At 41.8% G+C, this 27,980-nt stretch overlaps 1 long non-coding RNA gene across 1 annotated transcript; it reads right to left on the bottom strand.

The window, feature by feature from the left end:
• Positions 1-1,987: 1,987 nt before the first annotated feature.
• Positions 1,988-24,976, bottom strand: LOC141052503 (uncharacterized). The gene is made up of 3 exons (XR_012220825.1): positions 24,825-24,976; positions 5,053-5,470; positions 1,988-2,726 (listed from the first exon to the last, which is right to left on the bottom strand). It is a non-coding gene; the product is annotated as an uncharacterized lncRNA (long non-coding RNA).
• Positions 24,977-27,980: the final 3,004 nt, after the last annotated feature.

Raw genomic sequence — 27,980 nt, 5'->3', positions numbered from 1 at the left:
TGGAACACATTTAAACAATATGTTCTGCTTCACTCACTTTGCATTACATTTACTGTACTTCCTAAGTATGGCAACATGCATTTGTAATAAATTATCCCATAGGAAAAATATTAGTATTTGGGACCAGGATGAAGGATAAGAGGGTAGGCGACTGCCTAGGGCGCTACCTCATACCAAATTGAAAAAAATATACATATATTACTATTACCTAAACTGTGTCTCCAGCTTTCTTCAACTTTCAGCATAGTGATGGCACAGGCACGCATAGTGAGTCATTGACACAGTTCACCACTCCGCCTGTGCCCTGGCCATTGTTCCCTGCATTTAATTGACTTTGCATCTATAAGATGTGAATTCAATTGAAGATACGAACGCCAGACCTGCAGAGACAGAGGAGGTCTTGTCAGCGGTGTGATGAGGTCACATGAATGATTATTCTGCTGACAACATCGCAGTGCCGCAGAGATGGCAACGATGGTGTAGAAGGTAAGCACTCCATAATGGAGCCAAAGATTCAAAGAGCTTTTACTGTATACAAGATGGGATGGTTTACACTACATAGAGGGAGAGATAATGTGACTGAACGGGAAAAATTTTGCAGAGGAGTGGAATTTGTGGGCAAAATGTTGAGAAGCAGCATAGAAGGGAGAGTGCAAAGGAAGGACACGGTGTGAAGAGGGGGCACAGTATGGATAAAGAGAGGGGCTGGTGAAGTGGCTGCATAATGTGGAGAAGGGACAACATGGATGGAGGACACGACAACCTTGTCCGTTTTCAGAAAACTTTTGCCTGCCAGCTTAGTCTATTGTAAACAAAAATCAAACCATAGTTGACAGCCTCCAGAGCTGCCATGGTCTCTATTGTTTGACTGCAATGGTGATGACATTTCAACAGCGCTGCAGCCAATCACTGAGCTCAGCAGCTTGTGACATCTAAACTGATGCGTGACATCACCACTGCAGCTTGTACACAATCACAGAAGCAGCACTGGAAACCCAGTGCTCAACCTGGGGAGGACAAGTAAAGTCTGTTTTGTTATTTTAATAAAAACCGACAACCCCTTTAAACTCCAGGTGTATATGTAAGAAGATAGATCGGACCTCCGGTACCTGCATGCCGGTCCAGAGCTAGAAGGGCTGCATCCTCTGTTCCCCAGAGGAAGCCTGAGTGGGGCGGACCTCCCTCTGCTGCATGAGAGAAGCCTGAGAGAGACAGAGTTTCCTGCTGACAAGAAGGAGCGGGGAGAGCCAGAAAAGGGCGCGCAGCAGTCGGCAGATAAAAGGAGAAAGGGTTCCAAAAGAGTGAGTCTGGCGCTGGCACAGAACAGTGCAGAGCGCTGAGCGGTGAGCAGCGTGCTCTGCTTCCCCCATCAGAGTGTCCCGGTGTGGTGGCGGGCCATATAGATGGAACCCCCGTCGCCTGCAGAGCAGAGCCGTGACAGCAGAACAGAGCTGTGTCAGTAGGGAGAGCCGTGTCAGTGGAGCAAAGCCTTGCCAGCAGTGAGAGCCGTGCAGAGCCATGCACCCAGAGTGGAGCTGAGCCAGGTGTCACAGCAGACCAAGAGAGGAGTGCTCTGGCCGGGAGTAACCGTGCCAGGCAGACCAGCGTCCCCGCTGCCAACAGCGAGGACCAGGGAGAGCGGGACATGCGGTGTGTGTATCCAGTGACAGCCAGAGAGTACCATGTGCCGTACACGACATGACCGTGAGTACCGCACACGCGCTGCCTAAGAGAAACCACACAGGACTGACACTTGCACCCTTGTGAATATAAAGTTGGCACACACATGTGGATTCCAATGCAAAAATGGTTTTTTAATAGAATACAGTACACACAGTGACGTTTCGGTCTACATGACCTTCATCAATGTACTGAAAATAAAATAATTACAATTTTGTAAAAATAAATAAAGTATATACATATCATGTTCATGTACAAAAGATAAGCTAGGTGCAGAATGTATAGTTCACAGATAAAGCATGCCAAGTAACATCAAACACCAAATAGCCAGAGGGCATATTATATATATTGCTGAGGAGAACAATACTAAAGATCAGGAAACAAGTAGTATAAGATGCACATACCCCTGTACTGTACTGAGAACTTTATATGTGGGCAATAAAGCCTGTGACGAAAAGAGGCAAGGTCATGAGGTTTGTACCGCTATATAGTGCTGGTATATTGAAGCATGAAAGATCTACATACCAATAGTGGTAAGGCAGACTGCTTGTGGCCATTTTTCTAAAATAAGAAATAGTGCTGCCGTTAGATCTATATGCCCCATTTTAGGCTGGATGTGTTAAGGAATGTCCATAGGAACTTACCGGTCTATGGTGCGCAGTGCGTATGCCAGCAATGACACGGCTTCCTCCGCTTGTCCCAGGTGCTGGGCTTAGCGTGGCCGGCGGTGTATTTATGTAAGAAGAACATGGCGGCCGGGCGGAAGTGTGGAGCCGGAAATGATCCTGCGTGCGTTTCACCGCCGCCATCTTGCATTCCACCAGCCGGAGAGCATTGTGGGAGGGGGAGCGGCCTGCGCCACGCATCTCAATAGAGAGATACTGTGAGGGGTGTGTATAAACTATGCCTCTGAACATGCAGTCTATTTGGTAATGGTGGAGAAAGATCACGGGTGCTAATAAGGTAGTCAGTTGGTGCCATACAAGGAAGTAGTGACATCTTGTGCTCGAGTGGTAGAAATCTCACTGAATTCATATTTGTGAATTCTGCAATAGAGAATGCATAAGATTAATACCATATATAAATAAATCATAACGTAGTAGAGCTCGACCTAAAGGGGTAAGGCACAACTTAAAACATCATAAATGATTGAATATCATAATCCTTATTTAACCCCTTAGGTGCCAGAGTATTGAGCTCATGTATCCAATATACCTCTCTCTTTTTGAGGAGGTGAATACGGTTACCTCCCTTGCGTGGAAGATGGACCTGCTCTATGACTTGGAATTTTAGTTGGGCAATAATATGTCCTGCGTTGATAAAATGAAAAGGGATTGGAAGCAATAGGTTTTTACACCTGATGGTAGATTTGTGCTTCGAAATCCGGTCACGTATGGGTTGTGTGGTTTCTCCCACGTAAAGTAACCCACAGGGGCATTTGATCAACTATATAACGAAGGCTGTATTGCAAGTATAATATTCTTTGATATTATACTTCTTCCCTGTGTAAGGATGGCAGAAAGAATTGCCCTTTTGGACATTATTGCACTGTACGCACTGCAGGCAGGGGAAGGTGCCGTATTTTGGGTTCATAAGGAAACGTTGTGGTATGGATGGACGGGAGGAACCCACGTCTGCTCTCACCAATAAATTTCTTATGTTTCGTATTCTCCTGAAACAAAGGAGGAACGGTTCCTTAAATTCGTCAATGTTAGGATAGGCTGTCTGCAGAATATGCCAATATCGGCGTATGGTAGTGTGTAATCGATATGCCAGAGGATGATAATCATGAACAAAAGGAATGCGGTTTTTAATTTTAGGTTTTGACGTGGCGGTTAAATCAAATGAGTTCAGTATATTGGGAGGGTAGCCCCTCTCCATAAATTTAGAATGCATTTCTTCCATGCGTTTGCCCTGGATCTCTATGTCTGAGACTATTCTTTCAACTCTTTTCATTTGAGATTTCGGTATAGAGTTTTTCATCCTTGTGGGGTGAAAGCTCTCGTAATGTAGCAGGCTGTTGTGGTCTGTTGTTTTGTGTAGATATCTGTGGTGTGATAGCCTTCATCATCTTTGATGACTAGGGTATCTAGAAAATTAATCTGTCATGTGTCAGATGTCATGGTGAAATCTAGGCTGGGCCAGGAGGATTTCAGAAAGGAGAAGAACGTGTCCAATGCATCTGGTGGTCCCCCCCAGATACAAAAGATATCGTCGATGTACCTCTTCCACAGGAGGACATGTGTGCGGAAGAGGTCATCAAGATAAATTAGACTTTCTTCAAAATGGGCTACATAGCAATTCGCATATGGAGGTGCAGCGTTTGAACCCATAGCGGTCCCTTTGATTTGTAGGTAGTACTTGTCCTCAAACAAAAAGAAATATTTCGTTAAGATAATCGAGAACAAGTCACAACAGAGGTTGACCTGTTCTGGATTGTAGTCAGATAGTTCTAACAATCTGCGTACTGAACTTTTGCCTTCCTGGTGGGGTATTGAGGTGTATAAATCCTTGACGTCGAACGTCATGAGGATGGCATCTGTTGGAATATTGCCAAAATTATGTATGATATCTAGAAAGGCCCCAGTATCCAATAAAACAGATGATGTATGCTTGATGAGAGGTGTTAGTATTTTTTCTAAATATTTGGAGATAGGTGAGAAGACAGATTCGGTGGAGGCTACGATAGGTCTGCCAGGAGGGTTATCTAGGCTTTTATGTACTTTAGGGAGTACATAAAAAACAGGTGTTATGGGGAACTGTTTGGTTAGGTATTCAGACGTTTTGGTGTCAATGACCCCACAATGTTCATACTTGGTCAATGTTTCATGAATTAGTTGTTTGACCTCCTGAGTTGGATCACCTTGGAGTGGTTGGTAAATCAGTGTATTGCCCAATTGGCGATAGATCTCATTTAGGTATGTTGATTTGTCCAGGATCACAATCGCTCCACCCTTATCCGCTGATTTGATAATTATATTTTTATCATTTTGTAAGTTGTTCAAAGCTTGTTGATCAAGCGGAGATAGGTTGTAGGGAAAGTGTACCCTTCCTTTATTGATATCATTTCTCAGAGTCTGGAATGTATTATCAACAAATGAGATGAAAGTTTCTAGGGCATGGGATCCTGCAGGTGGTCTTAACTTTTATTTCTAAGGCCTATAGGCTATCAGAAGATCTGACAGAAGATGGTGGTGGAGCAATATCATTCTTACAATCAATTTTGTTGGAGAAATGCACTTTTAATCTGAGGGACCTATAAAATCTTTGTAGGTCCATGTCTAGACCAAATGTGTTGTATTTATAGCTCGGGCAAAAGGATAGACCTCTTTGTAGAACTTGGTGTTCTATTAATCACAAGGGGGTTGTTACCTGTGAGCGGGTTATGCGATGGAAGTCCATGTTTCTGCGAGTGTCTCTTTCCCCGGCGGGTCCTCTTCTTCTTGAAGATCTGCATCTCTGGCCTAAAAAATGGTTGCTCGGGGGTTGTCTTTTGTAGTCTGATCCTGAGGTTGAGATGTCTGTAGAAGATCTGTAATTTGGTCGTGTGGAGAAGTTCCTGGAGTTGTAGGATTCTCGCCATTTGTATACCCTGTTCTGTTCGTAGTCTTTAGTGTCCCTTGCGAATTTGTTCCTTTTCCTTGTTTCAGTGTCCCGTCGGTGTTGACTTATTACGTTGTTAATCCTGGTCTTTAGGTTGTTGAATTCCTCGGTGGTAGTGGAGGACGCCAGCTGGTTCTCAATGATGGTAATTTCTTCCTTACACTTCGCGATTCCCCGTGCAGATGCTCTAACGTGAGGGTTATAAGGTCAAAAGAACATTTATTAGTAATTTGTTCAAAACGTAAGCAGAAATCATGTCACTGAACAGAGTTAGACGCAAGGGTACACGCAGGCCCCTAGGTATTCTCTGAACTTTTAAATATTCTGTGAGGGTGACGCAATGTAGTTCTTAGTTAGTGCAGCGTCTTAATTCCCTCTCCCAATCAAGTCCCCTGGTCTCTTTTGGAGGGACTCTAAGGAAATCACTTGGTAAGGTGGATTGTGCTATGATGCTTGATGTTTCTTCTGCATTATATGAAAAAGAGAGTGATGACATTGCCCAGAAGAGTGTGCTCAGCGTAAGGGATATTGATAGTTATAAACACTTTTGGCACAACTCAATAAAGGTGGTGCACAAGTAGGGTCCCAATCCGTGAACTTGTGAATATAAACTTGGCACACACATGTGGATTCCAATGCAAAAATGGTGTTCTAATAGAATGCAGTACATACAGTCAGTGACGTTTCGGTCTATATGACCTTCATCAATGTACTGAAAATAAAATAATTACAATTTTGTAAAAATAAATAAAGTATATACAGTTGTGGCCAAAAGTATTGACACCCCTGCAATTCTGTCAGATAATACTCAGTTTCTTCCTGAAAATGATTGTAAACACAAATTCTTTGGTATTATCTTCATTTACTTTGTCTTAAATGAAAAAACTCAAAAGAGAATGAAGCAAAAAGCAAAACATTGATCATTTCACACAAAACTCCAAAAATGGGCCAGACAAAAGTATTGGCACCCTCAGCCTAATACTTGGTTGCACAACCTTTAGCCAAAATAACTGTGACCAACCGCTTCCGGTAACCATCAATGAGTTTCTTACAATGCTCTGCTGAAATTTTAGACCATTCTTCTTTGGCAAACTGCTCCAGGTCCCTGATATTTGAAGGGTGCCTTCTCCAAACTGCCATTTTTAGATCTCTCCACAGGTGTTCTATGGGATTCAGGTCTGGACTCATTGCTGGCCACCTTAGAAGTCTCCAGTGCTTTCTTTCAAACCATTTTCTAGTGCTTTTTGAAGTGTGTTTTGGGTCATTGTCCTGCTGGAAGACCCATGACCTCTGAGGGAGACCCAGCTTTCTCACACTGGGCCCTACATTATGCTGCAAAATTTGTTGATAGTCTTCAGACTTCATAATGCCATGCACATGGTCAAGCAGTCCAGTGCCAAAGGCAGCAAAGCAACCCCAAAACATCAGGGAACCTCCGCCATGTTTGACTGTAGGGACCGTGTTCTTTTCTTTGAATGCCTCTTTTTCTCTCCTGTAAACTCTATGTTGATGCCTTTGCCCAAAAAGCTCTACTTTTGTCTCATCTGACCAGAGAACATTCTTCCAAAATGTTTTAGGCTTTTTCAGGTAAGTTTTGGCAAACTCCAGCCTGGCTTTTTTATGTCTCGGGTTATGAAGTTGGGTCTTCCTGGGTCTCCTACCATACAGTCCCTTTTCATTCAGATGCCGATGGATAGTACGGGTTGACACTGTTGTACCCTCGGACTGCAGGGCAGCTTGAACTTGTTTGGATGTTAGTCGAGGTTCTTTATCCAACATCCGCACAATCTTGCGTTGAAATCTCTTGTCAATTTTTCTTTTCCGTCCACATCTAGTGAGGTTAGCCACAGTGCCATGGGCTTTAAACTTCTTGATGACACTGCGCACGGTAGACACAGTAACATTCAGGTCTTTGGAGATGGACTTGTAGCCTTGAGATTGCTCATGCTTCCTCACATTTTGGTTTCTCAAGTCCTCAGACAGTTCTTAGGTCTTCTTTCTTTTCTCCATGCTCAATGTGGTACACACAAGGACACAGGACAGAGGTTGAGTCAACTTTAATCCATGTCAACTGGCTGCAAGTGTGATTTAGTTATTGCCAACACCTGTTAGTTGCCACAGGTAAGTTACAGGTGCTGTTAGTTACACAAATTAGAGAAGCATCACATGATTTTTCGAACAGTGCTAATACTTTTGTCCACCCTCTTTTTTATGTTTGATGTGGAATTATATCCAATTTGGCTTTAGGACAATTCTTTTTGTGTTTTTTCATTTAAGACAAATTAAATGAAGATAATAATACCAAAGAATTTATGTTTGCAATCATTTTCAGGAAGAAACTGAGTATTATCTAACAGAATTGCAGGGGTGTCAATACTTTTGGCCACAACTGTACATATCATGTACAAAAGATAAGCTGGGCGCAGAATGTATAGTTCACAAATAATACATGCCAAGTAACATCAAACACCAAATAGCCAGAGGGCATATTATATATATTGTGGAGGAGAACAATACTAAAGGTCAGGTAACAAGTAGTAGAAGATGCACATACCCCTGTACTGTACTGAGAACTTTATATGTGGGCAAAAAAAGCCTGTGAGGAAAAGAGGCAAGGTCATGAGGTTTGTACCGCAATATACTGCTAGTATATAGAAGCGTGAAAGATCTACAAACCAATAGTGGTAACCGGGTGCCGGCAGATTAATTCATTCCAGCTACATTTTGATCACTGTGATAGACCCTATCACAGTGATCAAAATAAAAAAACAGTAAATAAACCCTCCCTTTATCACCCCCATAGGTAGGGAAAAATAATGAAATAAAGAAAATATATTAATTTTTATTTTTCCATTAGGGTTAGGGTTAAGGTTAGGGTTAGAATTAGGGTTAGGGTTGGAATTAGGGTTAGGGTTGGGGTTGGAAATAGGGTTAGGGTTGAAATTAGGGTTAGGGTTGAAACTAGGGTTAGGGTTGGAATTAGGGTTAGGGTTGGGATTAGGGTTAAGATTAGGGTTAGGGGTGTGCTGGGGTTAGGGTTGGGATTAGGGTTAGGCTTGTGGTTAGGGTTATGTTAGGGTTTCGATTAGGGTTACGAGTGTGTTGGGGTTAGGGTTGTGGTTAGGGGTGTGTTGGGGTTAGGGTTGGAGTTAGAATTGAGGGGTGTCCACTGTTTAGACATATCAGGGGCTCTCCAAACAGGACGTGGTGCCACCATTGATTCCAGCCAATTTTGCCTTCAAACGGTGGTCCCTCCCTTCCGACCCCCGACGTGTGCCCAAAGAGTGGTTTACCCCAACATATGGGGCATCAGCGTACTCAGGAAAAATTGCACAACAACTTTGGGGTCTAAATTCTCCTGTTACCCTTGGGAAAATAAAAAATTGGGGGCTAAAAAAGTATTTTTGTAAAAAAATGATTTTTTATTTTCACGGCTCTGCTTTATAAACTTCTGTGAAGCACTTGGGGGTTCAAAATGCTCACCATACATCTTGATAAGTTCCTTGGGGGTCTAGTTTCCAAAATTGGGTCACTTGTGGGGGGTTTCTACTGTTTAGGCACATCAGGGGCTCTGCAAACATAACATGACGCCCTTAGACCATTCCATAAAAGTCTGCATTTCAAAATGTCACTACTTCCCTTCCAAGCCCCGACGTGTGCCCAAACAGTGGTTCCCTCCCCACATATGGGACACAAGTGTATTCAGGACAAACTGGACAACAACTTTTGGGGTCCAATTTATCCTGTTACCCTTGTGAACATAAAAAATTGCGGGCTACAAAATTATTTTTTGAGGAAAAAAATCTCTCCATAAGCGACATGGTGTCAGCTAACGATTGGAGCTAATTTTCCATTCAAAAAGTCAAATGGCGCTCCTTCCCTTTTGAGCCCTGCTGTGCGCCCAAACAGCGGTTTTCCCCCCAAATATGGGGTTTCAGCATACTCAGGACAAATTGGACAACAACTTTTGGGGTCCACTTTCTCCTTTTACCCTTTGGAAAATAAAAAAAATGTTGCTAAAAGATCATTTTTGTGACTAAAGAGTTAAATGTTCATTTTTTCCTTCCATGTTACTTCTGCTGCTGTGAAACACCTAAAGGGTTAATATACTTCTTGAATGCGGTTTTGATCAGCTTGAGGGGTGCAGTTTTTAGAATGGTGTCATTTTTGGGTATTTTCAGCCATATAGACCCCTCAAACTGACTTCAAATGTGAGGTAGTCCCTAAAAAAACCGGTTTTGTAAATTTTGTTGTAAAACTGAGAAATCGCTGGTCAACTTTTAAACCTTATAACTTCCTAACAAAAATAAATTTTGGTTCCAAAATTGTGCTGATGTAAAGTAGACATGTGGAAAATGTTATTTAATAAAAATTCAAAATTTGAAAATTGCGAAATTTTTGCCAAATTTCTGATTTTTTCACAAATAAACGCAAAAATTATTGACCTAAATTTACCACTAACATGAAGCCCAATATGTCACGAAAAAACAATCTCAGAATCGCTAGGGTCTGTTGAATCGTTCCTGAGTTATTACCTCATAAAGGGACAGGGGTCAGAATTGGAAAAAATAGCCATGTCATTAAGGTCAAAATAGGCTAGGTCATGAAGGGGTCAATAGCCACAGCAGTATATGGACAAGGGGCAGTGGAAGTTACTGGAGACCAACCACTGTTACCAGAAGACGGGGTAATATCGTCTACCTGACTCCACTAGAGAGGACACCGCGCCAGCCGTTGCGGCGCAATTGGGTTCGCAGCAAGAGCTGCAATATAAGGGCTGCCTTACATCTATGCTAACGAACTGCCATCATCTGAATCGTTGCTATATCCTTTGCCTTTAATGTACCATTTGTCTCCCCTGACTAACCCTTTATCTTCTGACTGTTTAACTATTTACCTCCCTGCGTGGAGTATTCCCCTGTAAATAAACCTGTTAACCCTTGCTCTGCCTGCGTCTCGTCACTGCATCCCATGTCCCTGCTCGTACTCTTACATATACAGAACACAAACAGTGTAAAAAATGTATGGGTTATTATGTGAAAGTTTGAGATAGTTAATATTGGTTATCTAGGATCACCAAAGCATGACTTGATAGTCCCAAGTCATATTTATACAAAACAGAAAAATATAACAGGGAAAAATAGTAACAAAATTTTCATTGGGGTCTGTTACAAACCCCCAAATGTAACAGAAATCATGGAAAGTCTTCTACTAAGGCCTGTTTCACAGATCAGTTTTTCACCATCAGTCAAAATCCGCCAAAAATTTGAAAATGGCGGATCCGCTTTTCTTGTGGCGGATTTGCCATTTTCCCCATGGAGATACATTAGTGGTGGATTTTGGCGGATGGTCGTCCGTTACGTCCGCTATTCCGCGGATCCGCCAGATTCCTGGCAGATTCTGTCTGAGGTGAACGGACTTTGCAACGTTTTTGGCACCGTCAAAATGGTGGGAGACGGAGGATCCGCCGTTGTCCGCCATGCGGTAGAATGGGCGCCTATGGGCGGTGGATCCACCGGGAACCGCTATTTTGCGGAATCCGCCGGCGGAATCCGCTAAATCGCACTGAGTATGCTCAGAAAAAAAGATACTTTTCCAGACAGTCCAAAAACTATATAAGGGGGGCTAATTAATCATTGGGCCCAGACATCCGGCACCAGCCGCAAGACCCCCAGCTGAGGAGAGACAGAGCCTGATAGCCAGCTATAAAACCTGCCATAACCTGCCCAGCAGCAAGACCCCCAGCTGCAAGACTCCTGGAGCAAGAGGCCTGACATCACCTGCCCAGCTTCCAAGCACCGAGCCAGGACAGAGAGACCTGCTACCAAAGCCACCAAATCCTGCAATTGTGTGAGTATTAAACTATTTGTGTGGGGCATGTCTGTGTGTCTGTGGCTTGTCTGCCTGTGTGTGTGTGGCCTGTGTGTGTGTGTGGCCTGCGTGTTTGTGTGTGTGTGGTCTGCCTTCCTGCATGTATGTTTGTGGCCTTCCAGTGTTGCATGTCTGTGTGTGTGTATTTCTATTATGCCTTTTTTTCATACTTTAATTGTTTTTCTGTTGCATGTGTACTGAATTTTATTTTCATAGTACTGTAATTTTATTTCCATACTTGCAATTGTGCTGTGATTGTGTTGTGTATTTTATGTGGTGTAATTGTGGTGTTGTATGTGGTGTAACTGTAGTATGTTTTCTGGATTTTTTTATTTTTTATTTATTGTGATATTTAAAATAAAGAGCAGAGTAGCTCCTACTTGTGAAAAAAAAATGAATAAAAACTGTCCATAGTATTATTTTAAAACCAGGTAAAATTAAGTATGGGTATACGTGCAAAAAGGGTACATTAAGTGTTGGTTTTTGGTAAACAAGTGTGGTTATACTCTCAGGTGAGAGATTGGAATTTACACATGCAAACACTTGAGTATACTCTCAGTGAGAGCTTCAGGGAATTACACACATGCAATCACAGTGTGGTTACACTCTCAGTGAGAGTGTTAGGGAATTTACACACATTCAAACACTTGGGTATACTCTCAGTGAGAGTTTCAGGGAATTACACACATTAATACCATAGAATCATAGAATCGTAGAGTTGGAAGGGACCTCCTGGGCCATCTGGTCCAACCCCCTGCTCAAAGCAGGATTCGCTAAATCATCCCAGTCAGATGTCTGTCCAGCCTCTGTTTGAAGACATCCATTGAAGGAGAACTCACCACTTCTCGTGGCAGCTTGTTCCACTCATTGATCACTCTGTCAAAAAGTTTTTTCTAATATCTAATCTGTGTCTCCTCCCATTCAGTTTCATCCCATTGCTTCTAGCCTTTCCTTGTGCAAATGAGAATAAAGTTGATCCTTTGACCAATGAAGATTTTTATTTTTCTGTTATTAAAATTCTCTTTATACTTGCAGATCCGTTCAGGAAGTACCCACTAGGGCGCAGCAGAGAGCCACCAGCCAGACTGCAGCAGATAGGCAACCAGTTCTATTTTCCCTGTAAGTATATTGGCCTGAAAGCTTTTTCTGATCCTTTGTATAGAAGCTTTACAAGTGTCTTTACACTTGCAGATCTGATCAGGATGCACCGCCAGCCAGGCCGCAGCAGAGAGCAGCCAGACCGCAGCAGATAGGCAACCAGCAACCAGTTCTATTTTCCCTGTAAGTATATTGGCCTGAAAGCTTTTTCTGATCCTTTGTATAGTAGCTTTACAAGTGTCTTTATACTTGCAGATCTGATCAGGAAGCACCGCCAGCCAGGCCGCAGCAGAGACCCGCAAACCAGGCGGCAGCAATGTCTTCTGAGAGTTCCCCCTCACATCATCAGCGAACTGAGGTAAAAAAAAATGTTTTTTTAACCCTATATGCATGTATTATGTTTTCACAGGAAGCTGAATCTGAGGAGCTTCCAGGAGGAGACATGCAGGGTGGAGAAATGCAAGGAGGGGGCGCGCAGAGTGTAAGTTTAGCAGATACAAAAACTCATACATACATACATAATGCTACACCCAACACAAACATTCACCACAGCACACACAATAACTACGCATCCATACAACCCTAAAATTTTTTTTTTACAGTCTTCAGAATCCGGTGCCCGCACTAGAGCGACTCCCAGGACATCCCAGCATCGTCGAGGTGCTGCATCTGGTGGTCGGCGAGCGGTAAGTAAACCTTTATTTGGGTGATTGATTAATGAACCTCATGTGTTTGAATGTAATCATTTTTTGTTTGTTTATTTTTTTTTTTTCTTCACAGGTTTCACAGCATGCTCCCCACAGACAAGTGGAAGAGGCTCTTCTGATTGATGTTGACCTCCTCATTGAGGTTGTGCAACCACGGGAGTTACTGTGGAACATGGCAAACCGTTTACATGCCGACCAACCACCCGACGGCTATGGGATGAGGTGTGTTCGGAGGTTGTAGAGAACTGGGAGGAGCTCGATGCGAGGGCCAGGGATTTTGTGCGTAAGTATTGCAATTTCAGTAACTTATATTACAGCATGTGAAGTGTTGAATACTAACCACTTTTTTTTTTTTTTCCTTCACAGGGGACAGGGTTATCATACGGTGGCGGTCACTCAGGGATCGCTTCAAGAGGGACTTCAACAAGGTGATGCAGGCCCCGAGTGGATCGGGAGGACGCAGGAGCACCCCGTATAAACATTACAGAGCCCTGTCGTTCCTCCGGTCAACGATGGTGAGCAGAAGGTAAATATTCCACACACCATTTCTGTAGTGTAAATGTTTACATGTTTAACCAATTTTTTTTTAGCAATGTTAAATGAAATATAAATATATTAATACAGTTGTGGCCAAAAGTATTGACACCCCTGCAATTCTGTCAGATAATACTCAGTTTCTTCCTGAAAATGATTGCAAACACAAATTCTTTGGTATTATTATCTTCATTTAATTTGTCTTAAATGAAAAAACACAAAAGAGAATGAAGCAAAAAGAAAACATTGATCATTTCACACAAAACTCCAAAAATGGGCCAGACAAAAGTATTGGCACCCTCAGAGTAATACTTGGTTGCACAACCTTTAGCCAAAATAACTGCGACCAACCGTTTCCGGTAACCATCAATGAGTTTCTTACAATGCTCTGCTGGAATTTTAGACCATTCTTCTTTGGCAAACTGCTCCAGGTCCTTGATATTTGAAGTGTGCCTTCTCCAAACTGCCATTTTTAGATCTCTCCACAGGTGTTCTATGGGATTCAGGTCTGGACTCATTGCTGGCCACCTTAGAAGTCTCCATTGCTTTCTCTCAAACCATTTTCTAGTGCTTTTTGAAGTGTGTTTTGGGAAATTGTCCTGCTGGAAGACCCATGACCTCTGAGGGAGACCCAGCTTTCTCACACTGGGCCCTACATTATGCTGCAAAATTTGTTGGTAGTCTTCAGACTTCATAATACCATGCACATGGTCAAGCAGTCCAGTGCCAGGGGCAGCAAAGCAACCCCAAAACATCAGGGAACCTCCACCATGTTTGACTGTAGGGACCGTGTTCTTTTCTTTGAATACCACTTTTTTCCTCCTGTAAACTCTATGTTGATGCCTTTGCCCAAAAAGCTCTACTTTTGTCTCATCTGACCAGAGAACATTCTTCCAAAATGATTTAGACTTTTTCAGGTAAGTTTTGGCAAACTCCAGCCTGGCTTTTTTATGTCTCGGGGTAAGAAGTGGGGTCTTCCTGGGTCTCCTACCATACAGTCCCTTTTCATTCAGATGCCGATGGATAGTATGGGATGACACTGTTGTACCCTCGGACTGCAGGGCAGCTTGAACTTGTTTGGATGTTAGTCGAGGTTCTTTATCCAACATCCGCACAATCTTGCATTGAAATCTCTTGTCAATTTTTCTTTTCCGTCCACATCTAGGGAGGTTAGCCACAGTGCCATGGGCTTTAAACTTCTTGATGACATTGCGCACGGTAGGCACAGGAACATTCAGGTCTTTGGAGATGGACTTGTAGCCTTGAGATTGCTCATGCTTCCTCACAATTTGGTTTCTCAAGTCCTCAGACAGTTCTTTGGTCTTCTTTCTTTTCTCCATGCTCAATGTGGTACACACAAGGACACAGGACAGAGGTTGAGTCAACTTTAATCCATGTCAACTTGCTGCAAGTGTGATTTAGTTATTGCCAACACCTGTTAGGTGCCACAGGTAAGTTACAGGTGCTGTTAATTACACAAATTAGAGAAGCATCACATGATTCTTTGAACAGTGCCAATACTTTTGTCCACCCTCTTTTTTATGTTTGGTGTGGAATTATATCCAATTTGGCTTTAGGACAAATCTTTTTGTGTTTTTTCATTTAAGACACATTAAATGAAGATAATAATACCAAAGAATGTGTTTGCAATCATTTTCAGGAAGAAACTGAGTATTATCTGACAGAATTGCAGGGGTGTCAATACTTTTGGCCACAACTGTATATATTTTTTTCTCTTTTTTTAGCACCGTCTGCAGCACTCGGGAGCATGCTTCTGAGTTGCCTCCCTCTGGAGGGATCCCTTCGGAGACCGCCACCGGTGACCACATTGAGGTATCCGACCCCTCTCTACCTTCCCTCTTGTCTCATCCCTCTATCCCCTCCACCAGCACTGGAGCAGCAGGGCAGACTTCATCACATGAAGCTGCTGGTGACCACTTACAGTACCCTTTACCCCACCCCTCTGACGCTGCCGCAACATCTCGACCAACTTTTGGTTCTGGCCGGCAGCGTCTGAGATGTCAGGAAAGGATGACCTTGTCTGACTGTTTGAGTCTGAACTCATCCGTCCAGAATGGTTTCCACATTTATGGACAACAGTTAGCTTCTGGGTTGAACATGATAAATCAAAGTATGGTGGAACTCAGAAGCTACATGGAACAGATGAATGCAGAGTCAAACCAGACACCGAGACATATTTTTTTTCAGTCAGTTGTCCGGCAAATGGAAGGTTTAAGTACTCACCAGCAGATGCATGTGATGCAAGCCTGTCACAATGCACTAGTGGCTGTACTCTCCGAAGCATCCCATTCTACCCATGCACCTATTCCATTACATCCTCCCTCTGTCCATCCTCCCTCTGTCCATCCTTCCCCGTCCATCCTTCCACCATCCATCCTTCCACCACCATCTATCATTCTACCACCATCCATCCTCCTACCACTCCCTCTCCTTTCTCTAGTTCCCCATTCCATTCTTCCCAGTACCTTCCTTCCCCATTGCATTATACCCCAATGCCCTCACCATACCCACCCCCACACACACACCTTCAATGTTCCCACAAACCTCCTCTGTCCATCAATTCCCGTCCCCAACCTCATGTTTTCAACCCCCCCTTCCACTTCTGATCCTCACCAACTCCCTTCCCAGTCCTCTGCCCCCCCCTCGATGTGGTCAACCCTTTTAACCCCTCCGATGATATCTCCACCCAACAATATCGGCATCTGTAATCTTCTCAGAAAAAAATATATATGTAATTTTATAAAAAAAATTAAAACAGTTTTCTCAAAAAAAAAATTAAGTTTTCTCAAAATTAATAAAACAGTCTATAATTTTGAAAAAAAACTGAAAAATAAACATGTTTCTGTTTCAAAAGAATTTTATTGTGTATTTTCCTTTTTTTCTTAGGTTCTTGGTAAAAGGTTGAAAGTACACCAGTGGTGTACAGATAAAAATACACAACACATGGTAACATTTCAAAGTACACCGGTGGTGTTAAGGTACAAAAAACACAACACTTGGTAAATTACACTGGTGGTGTACAGGTAATAAAACACAACACTGTTATTACCCACAATCTGTGTAAAGGTATCAAAACTAAAAAAGGAAAAATTACTAAAGTTTTTCTTATCCAAAAAAGGAACCTTGGCAAAAAAAAATAAAATTATACCTTGACATCTTGCCAGTCGACTCTTCCTTCTGGTGACAGAAAATAATCCGCAAATGTGTTCCTCATTCTTGACACTGACACAGTACTCCGAACAGTTGGCTGCTGATAATCCCACAAGGTGGTTTCACAAACATTTTCTTCCATGGAAACAGGTTCCTTTGAAAGTACAAAGTTGTGCAGAATGACATATACCTTCACCACCTCATCCACAGTGTCAGTTTTCATTTTTATGGCCATCAACAGCACTCTCCATTTTGCAGTTAAAATCCCAAAAGCGCACTCCACCACTCTTCGCGCTCTGGTCAATCGATAGCTAAATATTTTTTTCCCGCGCGTCAATCCATGACTACCATATGGCTTGAGAAGATGTTTGAACAGCTGAAATGCGTCATCACCAACACACACAAATGGCATTAGTGGGCCTGTTGTTCCAGGGAGTGGTCTTGTAGGTGGGAAATCAAAATTGTCTCCATACAAACGATGGCCCATTGCTGACATCTTGAAGACCTGAGAATCATTTGAACGACCATACGCACCAATGTCCAGGCAATAAATTTGCATTTTGCGTCTGCAATGGCCATAAGTACAATTGAAAATAATTTCTTGTAGTTGAAAAATTCTGATCCAGATCCAATGGGTTTCACAATCCTAATATGCTTCCCATCCACGGCACCAATGCAATTTGGAGACTGGCAGTTTTGTTCAAAGTTGTCCGCAATCTCCAGCCACCTCTCCTGTGTTGGCTGTGGGATGTATTCCTTGTGTAGACAATCCCACAACGCCCGGCAGGTCTGTTGGACAATTCCAGATATTGTTGGAATCCCAAGCCGGAACTGGTAATGGAGGGAGGTGAAGGATTCTCCAGTTGCCTGGAATCTGGTAAAAAAAGGGAAAAAAGTAAAATTAATACAAACTACAAGCCATAACATAACAATAAAAGTCTGCAGAATCTGAAACATATTAAAAAATAGATAACTTACCGAAGGGTCACCATCAAACGCTCCGCCGGTGAAATAGAAAAGCGCATATAGGTATCCCTTCTCCAGATTTGCACTCCAACACATTCCACCAAAAATCTCGAACAGGTCCTGTCTCATGCGCACATAGTTGAAGAACTTGTCCGGGTTATCCCTCAGTTCAAGATACAGTGTAGAAAACATGCCAAGGGTAAACCTCTGTGCATTTATCGGATGAATCCACTGCCGTCGTCTCTTCCTTCTCAAACGCAGGATTTGCAGTCTTCTTTTCTCCCTCCGGAGAGCAATAATTGCCAGCCGATTGCAGTGAAGATCAAATTCCACACAGAAGCTGTTAATACTCGCAATAACTCCTTCCATCGCTGCCACTAGCTCTACAACCTTTCAAAGATATCGTTTTACAACACCATAGATATAGTTTTCCCTAGTTTCCAGGATCCAATCATATTTGGGAGCATCCCATTTTGAAGGTGTGGAAAAACGGATCCATCAGAAAACGGATCTAACGGATGGCAAAAACGGATGCCAGCGGATGGAACGGATCTGTTTTTTGACGGATCCGTAAAAAATCCATATAGCTGATCCGTCAAAAAACGGATTTTGACGGATTTTGACTGATCTGGAAAAACTGATGTGTGAAACAGGCCTAAGGCAGATAGATGAAGCTGAAACCCATAATGAGGTCCTTGTTATGGGGGACTTTAACTACCCGGTTATTAACTTGGAAACAGAGACCTGCGAAACCCATAAAGGCAACAGGTTTCTGCTAATAGCCAAGAATAATTATCTTTCACAATTGGTGAAGAATCCAACCAGAGGAGCAGCACTTTTAGACCTAATACTATCTAACAGACCTGAAAGAATAACAAATCTGCAGGTCGTTGGGAATCTAGGAAATAGCGACCACAATATTGTACAGTTTTACTTCTCTTTCATAAGGGGGACTTGTCAGGGAGTCACAAAAACACTGAACTTTAGGAAGGCAAAGTTTGACCAGCTTAGAGATGCCCTTAATCTGGTTGACTGGGACAATGTCCTCAGAAATAAGAATACAGAAAATAAATGGGAAATGTTTAAGAACATCCTAAATAGGCACTGTAAGCGGTTTATACCTTGTGGGAATACTCGTAAAAGGACAAGAAATAGGAAAAACCCAATGTAGCTAAGCAAAGAAGAGGGGCAATTAACAGTAAAAAGAAAGCATTTAAACTACTAAAGCACGATGGCACAGTAGAAGCTCTGAAAAAACATAGGGAGAAAAATAATTTATTAAAAAAAAGGAAAAAGAGAAGCACATTGCTAAGGAGAGTAAAACTAAACCCAAACTGTTCTTCAACTATATCAATAGTAAAATAATCAATGGTGAAAATGTAGGCCCCTTAAAAAATTGTTAGGAATGAATGATTGTAGATGACAAGGAAAAAGCTAATATATTAAACACCTTCTTCTCCACGGTATTCACGATGGAAAATGAAATGCTTGCTGAAATGCCGAAAGACAAAGAAAACCCTATATTAAAGGTCACAAATCTAACCCAAAAAGAGGTGCGAAACGGGATAAATAAGATTAAAATAGATAAATCTCTGGGTCTGGATGATGTACACCCACGAGTACTAAGACAACTAAGTAATGTAATAGACAAACCATTATTTCTTATATTTAATAATAATAATAATAATAAATTTTATTTTTATAGCGCCGACATATTCCGCAGCACTTTACATTTCAGAGGGGAATTTGTACAGACAATAGACATTACAGCATAACAATAATCACATACAGTAGATTATAACAAATACCAAGAGGAGTGAGGGCCCTGCTCGCAAGCTTACAGTCTATGAGGAAAGAGGTAGACACGAAAGGTGGGTGGTAACAGTTGCCCTGATTGTATGGACCAGCCATAATGTTAAGTGTGTAACAGTACAGACACAGAGGGCTAATGGATGCATAAAGCATGTGGGAACATGATGCGGGGAACCTGGTTATGGTAAAACTTTTGGCTCTGCCACACAGGGATAGATTAGGTTAATGTGTTGAGGCGATAGGCCAGTCTGAATAAATGCGTTTTCAGGACACGCTTAAAATTGTGGGGACTGGGGACTAATCGTATTGACCTGGGAAGTGCATTCCAAAGAATTGGCGCGGCACGTGTAAAGTCTTGGAGACGGGAGTGGGAGGTTCTGACTATTGAGGATACTAACCTCAGGTCATCAGCAGAACGGAGGGCGCGGGTAGGGTGGTATACTGAAACAAGGGAGGAGATGTAGGGTGGTGCTGAGCCATGGAGGGCTTTGTGGGTGAGGGTAATAAGTTTATACTGAATTCTGGAGTGGATGGGTAGCCAGTGTAATGACTGGCACAAGGTAGAGGCATCGGTGTAACGATTGGTGAGGAATATGATCCTGGCTGCATTTAGGGACTCTATAGCAATGGGGTGTGTTCCACAGGACTGGTGCATAGCAAATGTGGTACCAACATTCAAAAAGGGCTCTAAATGTGAACTTGGAAATTATAGGCCAGTAATTCTAACCTCTATTGTTGGTAAAATATTTGAAGGGTTTCTGAGGGATGTTATTCTGGATTATCTCAATGAGAATAACTGTTTAACTCCATATCAGCATGGGTTTATGAGGAATCACTCCTGTCAAACCGATCTAATCAGTTTTCATGAAGAGGCAAGCTATAGACTGGACCAAGGTGAGTCATTGGATGTGGTATATCTTGATTTTTCCAAAGAGTTTGATACCGTGCCACACAAGAGATTGGTACACAAAATGAAAATGCTGGGTCTGGGGGAGATTGTGTGTAAATGGGTAAGTAACTGGCTTAGGCTGGCTTCACACTAGCGCTTTGCAGCGCTGCAGATGGCAGCCTACTTCCTTCTTTCATCCTCCATTAAGCCCCTCCCACTGCCGCACCTCTTCCTTCATCTCCTTTCGTTCTCTGTTTTGACGCCCCGCCGAGCTGCATAGAAACCAACAAGTGGCATTTTGTTGCGGTCGCTGGACGCGTCAAAACGACGCATGCCGATGCGTCAGCATACATCCGCATGGCCTGTATACCCAATGTTAAAGATAGGGTATGCAGGACGCATGCAAACATAGGCGGAGCTGAAGGAAGAGGTGTGGCAGTCGGCGGGGCTTAACAGAGGACAAAAGAAGGAAGTAGGCTGCCATCCGCAGCCCTGCCGAACGCTAGTGTGAAACTAGCCTTAGTGATAGAAAGCAGAGGGTGGTTATAAATGGTATACTCTTTAACTTGGTCACTGTGACCAGTGGGGTACCGCAGGGGTCGGTGATGGAACCTATTCTCTTCAACATATTTATTAATGATCTGGTAGAAGGTTTACAGAGTAAAATATAGATATTTGCAGATGATACAAAACTATGTAAAGCAGTCAATTCAAGAGATGATAGTTTTCTGCTACAGATGGATCTGGATAGATTGGAAACCTGGGCCGAAAGGTGGCAGATGCGGTTTAACAATGATAAATGTAGGGTTATACACATGGGAAGAAGGAATCAATATCACCATTACACACTTAATGGGAAACCACTGGGTAAATCTGACATGGAGAAAGACTTGGGGATCCTAGTTAATGATAAACTTACCTGAAGCAGCCAGTGCCAAGGCAAATAGGGTCATGGGGTGCAGTAAAAAGGTCTGGATACACTTGATAAGAGCATTATACTGCCTCTGTACAAATCAATGGTTAGACCGCACATGGAGTTTTGGGCACCAGTGCTCACGAAGGATATAATGGAACTAGAGCGAGTATAAAGGAGGGCAACGAAATTATTAAAGGGGATGGAGGAACTACAATACCCAGAAAGATTAGCTAAATTAGGATTATTTAGTCTAGAAAAAAAGACGATTGAGGGGCGATCTCATAACCATGTATAAATAAATAAGGGGGCAATACAAATATCTCTCCAAGGATCTGTTTATACCAAGGAAGGTGATGGTCACAAGGGGGCATTCTCTGCATCTGGAGGAGAGAAGGTTTTTCCACCAACATAGAAGAGGATTCTTTACTGTTAGGCCAGTGAGAATCTGGAACTCCTTGCCTGAGGAGGTGGTGATGGCGAACTCGTCAAAGGGTTCAAGAGAGGCCTGGATGTCTTCCTGTAGAGTAACAATATTGTATCTTACAGTTATTAGGTTCTTTAGACGGACGTAGATCTGGGGATTTATTCTGACGCAATATAGGCTGAACTGGATGGACAAATGTCTTTTTTAGGCCTTGCTTACTTTGTCATGTTATGCTATTTGTGACCCTTTTACATAGTGCCCACTCTACAGGAGAGAAAATACCCCACTGATCATAAAAGTTTACTGGTGAAAGAGAGGACCCCACTGACATAAGAGCTTACAATTTACAGGCAAGAGAGAGTACCCCTCTGAGGATAAGAGCTTACACTCTACAAAAGCGAGATCAATGACCCAGCTTATCAGAAGAGAGTACACTCTACAGAATAGAGAACCCCACTGATCATATGAGCTTACACTCTACAGAAGTGAAAAAGAGAGAGGACCTTGTTAATCAGAAGAGCTTGCACTCTAAAAGAAGAAAGAGACTTACCCAGTGAATCGTGCTAACTATGTTACTATGTTACATTGTCAGGAGTGATGAGTCAGCCTGAATACATGTGGGGATTGCCTGTTTGTTAGGAAATCCCCACATGTATTCAGGCTGTCTAGCAGCTGTAAATCATGCAGCTACGGCGACAGAAGCTAAATCTCCGAGCACATCCAAATACTCAGAGATCACCTGAGCATGCTCGGTAAATCTCGAGTAATGAGTATAATGAGTATACTCGCTCATCACTAATTGTCAGTCATTGTCAGATGGTGATGACACATTTAGCTAACTTAAATGAATTCAAATCTCCGGGTCCAGTTGAATTACAACCTAAGGTACTGAAAGAGTTAGCAGAGGAAATTGCAGAACCACTGGCCAAAATCTTTTGAAAATCCTAGAGAACAGGAGAAGTCCCAGAAGATTGGAAAAAGGGCAAATGTTGTCCTTATCTTCAAAAAACTAAATAAGATGGAGCCAGGAAATTGCTGATAAGTGAGCCTTACTTCTATACCAGGAAAGATCTTTGAATAAATTATTAAACAACATTTAAGAACTTAGATAAGAATACAGCAATTAACCACAGCCAGCATAGGTTTGTAGCAAATCAGTCATGTTAGACTAATCTAATTTCCTTCTATGATGGAATCACTGACTGGGTGAATCAGAGAAATGTGGTAGATATAGTATATCTTGACTTCAGCAAAGCATTTGATAAAATATCTCATACGATCCTTTTTGAAAAAATGACCAAGTATGGGTTTAAAAAGGCTACGGTTAGGTGGATTCATAACTGGTTCAGTGATCGTACTCAAAGAGTGGTGGTAAATGGTTGCACATCCAATTAGAAGAGTGGCCCCGGTGTTTTTCAACATTTTTCCAAATGATCTAGATAAGGGAACTAAGTAAAATAGATAAGTTTGAACAATGGGCAGCAACTAATAGAATGGTATTTAACAGGGAGAAATGCAAGATTCTACATCTAGGCAAGAAATATCTTAAAATTAGATCTGCAGAATAGGAGAAATAAAACTAATCAACAGCACATGTGAAGAAGACTTGGATATACTAATAGATCACAAACTGCACATTAATCAACAGTGTAATGCAGCAGCAAAAAAAGCAAATACAGTTCTACAATGTATTAATAGAAGCCTACAGTCTATATCATGTGTTGTAATTATCCCCTCTACTTCTCCTTGGTCAGACCTCATCTGGAATACTGTGTCCAGTTCTGGGCACCACATTTTAAAAAAGACATTGAAAAACTGGAGCAAGTTCAGAGAAGAGCTACCAGGATGGTGAGCGGAGTGCAAAGTATGTCCCAGGAGGAGCGTTTAAATTATCTGGGAATGTTTAGCTTGCAAAAAAGAAGGCTAAGGCTAGTTTCACACTAGCATTTTTTTGCGCTGCGCACCATGCGCAGCGCAAACGCACATAAAAAACGCATCATGCGTTTGTGTGCTTTTTTTGTAGGTTTTGGTGCGTTTTTTAAAAAAAAAGCATGCTTTTTTTGCGCATACGTGCACATTACTATGCGCACGTATGCGCACCCATAGACTATAATGGGAGTTTGGCTGTATGCATGCGTTTTTTGGGGGCAAGTCGGACGCACAAAAAATGCAACAGGATGCATTTTGTGCGCCCGAGCGCACACTACAAAAAAACACATGCGCATACAAACGCGTACAAACGCATGTGCATGCGCACCTATGCGCACCCATGTAAAAAACAGCGCAAAAAAACGCAAGTGTGAAACCAGCTTAAGAGGAGACTTAATAGCTGTCTACAAATATCTTAAGGCATGTCACAGCATAGAGGGATCATCCTTAGTGACTCCTATATTGAACGGGGGGGATGGACATGATGACCCTGGAGGTCCCTTCTATCTTCAACATTATATGGTCCTATGATCCATCACCATGTATTGCTTCCTAGACTGTTACCCTGTAAAGTACTATAGGTAATACTGCTTTTCTCTAATCTAATGTAGAGTGACCATGACTAGCAAGACCCATGGTATATAGAGACTTAACCATAACACTATCATTGCATTTATAATTTATAAAACAACAAGATAAATGCTAAATATATCAGAAAGAAGCTTAAAGAAACATTTCAGTCGACCTGGACCTTGAACACATCAGTATTCTGTACGAATTAAAAAGTAAATGTCTCAAAACTTAATCATAAAATAGAAAATGATTATCACTAAACAGTATAAAGATAGAGACTGGGGATATAATGATACAAAAAAAAATTCTAACATATTTATACATGAAAAGACAAATATAGAAAAAAATATAGAGATAAACTGAATCATCCACGGAAATAAAGGAAATAATATTACATTGCAAATTATCGTTTTCATATATTTTATGTTCAAAGGTGCTACTTATCTATGGACTATGCATGCAAAGTAGTATTGCTAGCTTTGCAGCCAGTCATCAGCTCAGGCTTCATTGGCATGCTTACAATAGCATTTTTATACTTTGGTAGGTCTTTTTTGCTGCTTTCTCAAACTAAACAAGAGTCAACCATGCACATCCTTATTGAATGACATTTTCTGCTATACTGTTTTCTCAAAATACTCAGACATACTGTACCTTCAAGAGACGATTATAGTCACTTGATCTTTGAATTGAACTGTGCTCCTTATTTCCTTTCCCCGCCATGGATCTGTCTTGGGATGACTTCATACATATACAAAGTCATATTTTTCAGGCCACGTTCAGCTATGTATTGCATGACAAGACATTTTGAAAATCAGCAACGGTTTCTAAATGTAGACTGACGGTAACATCATTATTGTGACTTTAAATCCAGAAATGTCTCATGCCATCATTTTATAAATAATTACAGTTCTGTTGACTCTCTTGTATAAAGTTTACATGGGAGGTTCAGTGCACCCTTGCTCTTGTTTAGAACATTCATAACCACCAGGGAGATGTTGACATATGGCTGCACTGTTTTAGAGCATCAGATATCTACTACATGGGAACATAATAAACATCAGAATAAAGACAGGACTGTACAAGCAATTTGAATTGACCTCTTTGGCAGCTGGCATCCATCATGGTTCCATGGCGCTGATGTAGTCAGTTGCTATCATTGCCACATTTTTTGTGATATCTATAGATATACAACACCTTGATGATTATGTGTGTATACGATATAACTAACCTTCTCATCTGTAAAAAATAATTTACAGATTTACCACTCTCATTGTCACAAACATTATCTTTATCACAGGTGGTACAAGCTGAGCAGGTGGTAGGGACTGAAATATAAAATAGAAGGGCCACCAAAGACTTCAAAGTATTTTTCTGGTCCAAACATAGATGCAACCAAAATATACTCTGTGTGCTCAATTATTAAGCAATTTGTATCTTTGCTGATTAATTTTATTACTTAACAACTATAATGCCGCTGGACAATCCAAAAGCTTAATACATTTGAAACCTATTTAAGAAAGTAAAAGTGAGGTTTTGTCTTTCTTAAGTGAATATTTATATCGGCAGAATTATTGGGCAACTATTAGTGTGTGGAATTATTATGTAGCTAAAGTGAAAAATGTACATTTTCCCATCTCAATTGATCATTTTCAACCGTTCAAGTGAAAATAATAATCAAACAATTGAAAATGTAAAAAAAAAGATATCAGTAACCAATCTAGCCACCCTTCTTTTCAATATCAGTCATAAGCCGTCCATCCATGGAGTCTTGTCAGTTGCTTAATCTGTTGGTCATCAACTTTTTGGGCAACACCAACCACAGCCTCCCAGACTCTGATCAGTGTACTGTTTTCCTTCACTGTAAATTTTGCATTTAAGAAGGGCTCACAAGTTCTCAGTAGGGTTTAGGCCAGGTGAGGAAGGGGCCATGTAATTATTCGTTCATCTGTAAGGCCTTTGCTGGCAACTAAGTAGTGAAGTACTTTGATGCATGCCATGGAGCTCTGTCCGGGGTTACTGGTCGCTTCACTTTTGATTGTTCTCAAATCTTTTTGCAGTTAATGTACATCTTTTTTTTCTCAACAAGTTTTTGTGCCCCTGTTAACTATTTGCAACAAAACTTTTGCTGGTTCTATGATTGCGCCCCAATATCTTACAAATTTCAAGAGTGCTGCATCCCTCTGTGAGACTAAGTTAAATCTCTTTATTTGGCCCATTTTGCCTGAGCAAAACAAGCTGCCTAATAATCCTGCACACCTTGATAAAGGGTGTTTTATCCTTGGGCCATACCTTCCCCACTACACAAATACACATCACCTGATCTGCTTCATCAAATAAGCATTTAAGTTTATACAACTTGGAGTTGAAAAATCTGCATAAAATGATGATATGATCAAAATACTCATGTTCCTAATAATGCTCCACACATTGGGCCCGGTTTCAAGTTTTTATGCCAGAATTTTTGTGTAGACGTCTTCAAGCCAGTTTCTCCGAGCTCCACCAAAAAAGGTGGAGTGAAGCGGTACATCAGGGCTAATTCCCGACAAGCTGTGGCCTTGCACGTGCCAAAAATCTCGCTACAATCCCTGTGTATGCCATTCGTTAGATGCTCTTGATTAATAAAGAGGGATCTATATGAATCAGGAGTGTCTGACTCCAGTAATCCCCCTCATCAAGAGCGCCATGAACAAATCAGGTGTGGATAAATCAGGCCTAGCGTATACAACTGCTGGCCAGACAAATGTCTGAATAATACTATGATCTATTTCAAAGTTTAACTATTGCTGGCAGACATCTAAATGTCACTGTGTGCTGCAGAAAATGGAATCTCAATGGACAGCAAGATAGAACACGTACTTGAAACATAGACATCCAAATGAGGCTTAAAAGAGTATCTGATCATTTTCCCTGATGTCCTTTAAAATATAGATGAGGTAAAAATCCAGACAATTAGTAAACTGTATTACAGTATAATTTGTGTCTATACCTTTAAATTCAATATAGAAAGCTTTCTTATATATATTTACCGTGGGTACATAAAGTATTGAAACCCCTTTAAATTTTTCACTCTTTGCTTCATTGCAGCTATTTGGTAAATTCTAAAAAGTTCATTTTTTTCTCATTAATGTATAATTCCACAGCAATTAGTGATGAGCTGGCGATTCCTATGACGCTGCACAGTAGGAAAGAAGCGGAGGGATTTGAGAGAGAGCCACAGAGAACTACTGTGCATGCCCAAGATCCCAAGATTCCCAGCCCCGCAGTGTGAATAAATCAGAAGAGACTGTGAGGTGGGACCTTGGGCCGCGTATCCACGCAGGCGTGATAATGAAGACATCATGTGATGTCAGTGGACGGGCAGCGCTAACTGCGCCTGCCCAAGAAAAAAGATTACAGCGCTGGCACCAGGAAAATAAATGAACGCTGAGGAGGCAGCGCCAAGAGGAAAGGAGGAAATGACTGATGGATGTGAGGCGTCTGTGTCGAGGGGGAAAGACCTGCCCCCCGGACAAACTACAGGTATGATGGACAAATTATAAAAACGTTTCTTTCGGGGGTGGAAAGGACTCCAAATAGAAGAGCCACCTTGACAGAATGCAGCATCAGTGCTGCACAAGGTGGCACTTTTAGTTAAAAATGCCTAGGGGGGTGACAGGTTCCCTTTAAGACTGTGTGGGCACCTACCAGTTATAGGATGTATCATGTCACATGTCGAGTGATGATGCTGGTGGTGTGTCGTGTGATAGATCACTTGATGAACCCACAGTTTATAGTTGAGCAGTGCTATTCTTAACAAGATAGGGCACT

The sequence above is a fragment of the Dendrobates tinctorius genome, unplaced genomic scaffold (genome assembly GCF_039654945.1).
Source record: "Dendrobates tinctorius isolate UK_male_01 unplaced genomic scaffold, ASM3965494v1 ptg000161l, whole genome shotgun sequence".
Classification (NCBI taxonomy): Eukaryota; Metazoa; Chordata; class Amphibia; order Anura; family Dendrobatidae; genus Dendrobates; species Dendrobates tinctorius.
Note: the sequence above shows the minus strand (reverse complement) of the source record. Positions and strands in the feature narration are given on the sequence as shown.